We start from the raw sequence: 4,968 nt of genomic DNA on the forward strand, positions 1-4,968 counted from the left end.
AAAGGACCCAGGAGTTCAGGGGGCAACCCAGGCGTTCTGAGGGGACCCAGGAGTGCCCCAAAGTACCCAGGAGTTCGGGAGGGGACCCACCCAGGAGTTCGGGAGGGGACCCACCCAGGAGTTTGGGAGGGGACCCAGCAGTGCCCCAAAGGACCCAGGAGTTCAGGGGGGAACCCAAGAGTACTGAGGAGACCCAGGAGTGCCCCAAAAAATCCAGAGTTCAGGAGGGGACCCAGGAGTGCCCCAAAGGATCCAGAGTTCAGGAGGGGACCCAGGAGTACCCGAAAGGATCCGGAGTTCAGGAGGGGACTCAAGAGTTCAGGAGTGACCCACCCAGGATTTGAGGAGGGGACCCAGGAGTTCTGAGGGGACCCATTCAGGAGTTCAGGAGGGACCCATTCAGGAGTTCAGGAGGGACCCATTCAGGAGTTCAGGAGGGGGACCAGGAGTGCCCCAAAGGACCCAGGAGTTCAGGGTGGGACCCAAAAGTTCAGGAGGGACCAACCAAGGAGCTCATGGCGGGACCCACCCAGGACTTGAGGAGGGGACCCAGGAGTTCTGAGGGGACCCATTCAGGAGTTCAGGAGGGGGACCAGGAGTGCCCCAAAGGACCCAGGAGTTCAGGAGGGGACCCAAGAGTGCCCCAAAGGATCCAGAGTTCAGGAGGGGACCCGCCCAGGAGTTCAGGAGGGGACCCGCCCAGGAGTTCAGGAGGGGACCCGCCCAGGAGTGCCCCAAAGGATCCAGAGTTCAGGAGGGAACACAGGAATGCCCCAAAGGACCCAGGAGTTCAGGGGGGAACCCAGGCGTCCTGAGGGGACCCAGGAGTGCCCCAAAGTACCCAGGAGTTCGGGAGGGGACCCACCCAGGAGTTCGGGAGGGGACCCACCCAGGAGTTCGGGAGGGGACCCAGCAGTGCCCCAAAGGACCCAGGAGTTCAGGGGGGAACCCAAGAGTACTGAGGAGACCCAGGAGTGCCCCAAAGGACCCAGGAGTTCAGGAGGGGACCCACCCAGGAGTTCAGGAGGGGACCCACCTAGGAGTTCAGGAGGGGACCTAGCAGTGCCCCAAAGGACCCAAGAGTTCAGGGGGGAACCCAGGAGTGCCCCAAAGGATCCAGAGTTCAGGAGGGGACCCAGGAGTGCCCCAAAGGACCCAGGAGGTCAGAGGGGGACCCAGGAGTTCTCAGGGGACCCAAGAGTGCCCCAAACGACCCAGGAGTTCAGGAGGGGACCCACCCAGGAGTTCAGAAGGGGACCCACCCAGGAGTTCAGGAGGGGACCTAGCAGTGCCCCAAAGGACCCAAGAGTTCAGGGGGGAACCCAGGAGTGCCCCAAAGGATCCAGAGTTCAGGAGTGGACCCAGGAGTGCCCCAAAGGATCCAGAGTTCAGGAGGGAACGCAAGAGTTCAGGAGGGACCCACCCAGGACTTCAGGAGGGACCCATGCAGGAGTTCAGGAGGGACCCATTCATGAGTTCAGGAGGGGGACCAGGAGTGCCCCAAAGGACCCAGGAGTTCAGGAGGGGACCCAAGTGTGCCCCAAAGGACCCAGGAGTTCAGGAGGGGACCCAAGAGTGCCCCAAAGGATCCAGAGTTCAGGAGGGGACCCGCCCAGGAGTTCAGGAGGGGACCCGCCCAGGAGTTCAGGAGGGGACCCGCCCAGGAGTTCAGGGAGGGACTCAAGAATTCAGGAGGGGACCTAGGAGTTCAGGGGGTAACCCAAGAGTTCAGGAGCGGACCCAGGAGTTAGGAGAGGACCCAGGAGTGCCCCAAAGGACCCAGGAGTTCAGGAGGGGACCCAGGAGTGCCCCAAAGGACCCAGGAGTTCAGGAGGGGACCCAGCAGTGCCCCAAAGGACCCAGGAGTTCAGGGGGGAACCCAGGAGTGCCCCAAAGTACCCAGGAGTTCAGGGGGAACCCAGGCGTTCTGAGGGGACCCAGGAGTGCCCCAAAGTACCCAAGAGTTCAGAGGGGACCCAGGAGTTCGGGAGGGACCCACCCAGGAGTTCGGGAGGGGACCCAGCAGTGCCCCAAAGGACCCAGGAGTTCTGAGGGGACCCAAGAGTTCACCAAAGACCCAAGAGTTCAGGAGTGGACCCAGCAGTGCCCCAAAGGACCCAGGAGTTCAGGGGGTAACACAGGAGTTCGGAGGGGACCCAGGAGTTCAGGAGGGGACCCAGGCGTTCTTAGGGTACCCAGCAGTGCCCCAAAGTACCCAGGAGTTCGGGAGGGGACGCACCCAGGAGTTCGGGAGGGGACGCACCCAGGAGTTCGGGAGGGGACGCACCCAGGAGTTCGGGAGGGGACGCACCCAGGAGTTCGGGAGGGCACCCAGCAGTGCCCCAAAGGACCCAGGAGTTCAGGGGTGAACCCAGGAGTACTGAGGGGACCCAAGAGTTCCCCAAAGGACCCAAGAGCTTAGGAGGGGACCCAGGAGTGCCCGAAAGGATCCGGAGTTCAGGAGGGGACCCAGGAGTTCAGGAGGGGACCCAGGAGTGCCCCAAAGGACCCAGGAGTTCAGTGGGGGACTGAAGAGTTCAGGAGGGGGAGCAGGAGTGCCCCAGAGGACCCAGGAGTTCTGAGGGCACCCAAGAGATCAGGAGGGACCCACCCAGGAGTTCGGGAGGGGACCCGCCCAGGAGTTCGGGAGGGGACCCGCCCAGGAGTTCGGGAGGGGACCCGCCCAGGAGTTCGGGAGGGGACCCGCCCAGGAGTTCGGGAGGGGACCTGCCCAGGAGTTCGGGAGGGGACCCGCCCAGGAGTTCGGGAGGGGACCCGCCCAGGAGTTCGGGAGGGGACCCGCCCAGGAGTTCAGAAGGGACCCTCCCAGGAGTTCGGGAGGGGACCCGCCCAGGAGTTCGGGAGGGGACCCGCCCAGGAGTTCGGGAGCGGACCCGCCCAGGAGTTCAGGAGGGACCCGCCCAGGAGTTCAGGAGGGACCCGCCCAGGAGTTCAGGAGGGACCCGCCCAGGAGTTCAGGAGGGACCCGCCCAGGAGTTCAGGAGGGGACCGGGAGTTCAGGGAGGGACTGAAGAATTCAGCAGTGGACCCAGGAGTTCAGGAGAGGACCCAGGAGTGCCCCAAAGGACCCAGGAGTTCAGGAGGGGACCCAGGAGTGCCCCAAAGGATCCAGAGTTCAGGAGGGTACCCAGGAATGCCCCAAAGGACCCAGGAGTTCAGGGGGGAACCCAGGCATTCTGAGGGGACCCAGGAGTGCCCCAAAGTACCCAAGAGTTCAGGAGGGGACCCAGAAGTTCGGGAGGGACCCACCCAGGAGTTCGGGAGGGACCCACCCAGGAGTTCGGGAGGGGACCCAGCAGTGTTCCAAAGGACCCAGGAGTTCAGGGTGGAACCCAAAAGTACTGAGGATACCCAGCAGTGCCCCAAAGGACCCAGGAGTTCTGAGGGGACCCAAGAGTTCAGGAGGGGACCCAGGAGTGCCCCAAAGGATCCAGAGTTCAGGAGGGGACCCACCCAGGAGTTCTGAGGGGACCCAGGCGTGCCCCAAAGTACCCAGGAGTTCGGGAGGGGACCCACCCAGGAGTTCGGGAGGGGACCCACCCAGGAGTTCGGGAGGGGACCCAGCAGTGTTCCAAAGGACCCAGGAGTTTAGGTAGGGAACGAAGAGTTCAGGAGGGGACCCAGGAGTTCAGGAGGGGACCCAGGAGTGCCCCAAAGGACCCAGGAGTTCAGTGGGGGACCGAAGAGTTCATGGCGGGACCCACCCAGGACTTCATGGCGGGACCCACCCAGGAGTTCACGAGGGACCCATTCAGGAGTTCAGGAGGGACCCATTCAGGAGTTCAGGAGGGACCCATTCAATAGTTCAGGAGGGGGACCAGGAGTGCCCCAAAGGACTCAGGAGTTCAGGGGGGAACCCAGGCGTTCTGAGGGGACCCAGGAGTGCCCCAAAGTACCCAAGAGTTCGGGAGGGGACCCAGGAATTCGAGAGGGACCCACCCAGGAGTTCGGGAGGGACCCACTCAGGAGTTCAGGAGCGGACCCATCAGTGCCCCAAAGGACCCAGGAGTTCAGGGGGGAACACAGGAGTTCGGAGGGGACCCAGGAGTTCAGGAGGGGACCCAGGCGTTCTGAGGGGACCCAGGAGTGCCCCAAAGTACCCAAGAGTTCAGGAGGGGACCCGCCCAGGAGTTCAGGAGGGACGCGCCCAGGAGTTCAGGAGGGACGCGCCCAGGAGTTCAGGAGGGACGCGCCCAGGAGTTCAGGGAGGGACTGAAGAATTCAGGAGGGGACCTAGGAGTTCAGGGGTTAACCCAAGAGTTCAGGAGCGGACCCAGGAGTTAGGAGAGGACCCAGGAGTGCCCCAAAGGACCCAGGAGTTCAGGAGGGGACCCAGGAGTGCCCCAAAGGACCCAGGAGTTCAGGAGGGGACCCAGCAGTGCCCCAAAGGACCCAGGAGTTCAGGGGAGAACCCAGGAGTGCCCGAAAGTACCCAGGAGTTCAGGGGGAACCCAGGCGTTCTGAGGGGACCCAGGAGTGCCCCAAAGTACCCAAGAGTTCGGGAGGGGACCCAGGAGTTCGGGAGGGACCCACCCAGGAGTTCGGGAGGGACCCACCCAGGAGTTCGGGAGGGACCCACCCAGGAGTTCGGGAGGGGACCCAGCAGTGCCCCAAAGGACCCAGGAGTTCTGAGGGGACCCAAGATTTCACCAAAGACCCAAGAGTTCAGGAGTGCACCCAGGAGTGCCCCAAAGGATCCAGAGTTCAGGAGGGGACCCTCACAGGAGTTCAGGAGGGGACCCAGCAGAGCCCCAAAGGACCCAGGAGTTCAGGGGGTAACACAGGAGTTCGGAGGGGACCCAGGAGTTCAGGAGGGGACCAAGGCGTTCTGAGGGTACACAGCAGTGCCCCAAAGTACCCAGGAGTTCGGGAGGGGAACCACCCAGGAGTTCGGGACGGGACCCAGCAGTGCCCCAAAGGACCCAGGAGTTCAGGGGTGAACCCAGG

The sequence above is a fragment of the Patagioenas fasciata genome, chromosome 6, assembly GCF_037038585.1.
Source record: "Patagioenas fasciata isolate bPatFas1 chromosome 6, bPatFas1.hap1, whole genome shotgun sequence".
Classification (NCBI taxonomy): domain Eukaryota; kingdom Metazoa; phylum Chordata; class Aves; order Columbiformes; family Columbidae; genus Patagioenas; species Patagioenas fasciata.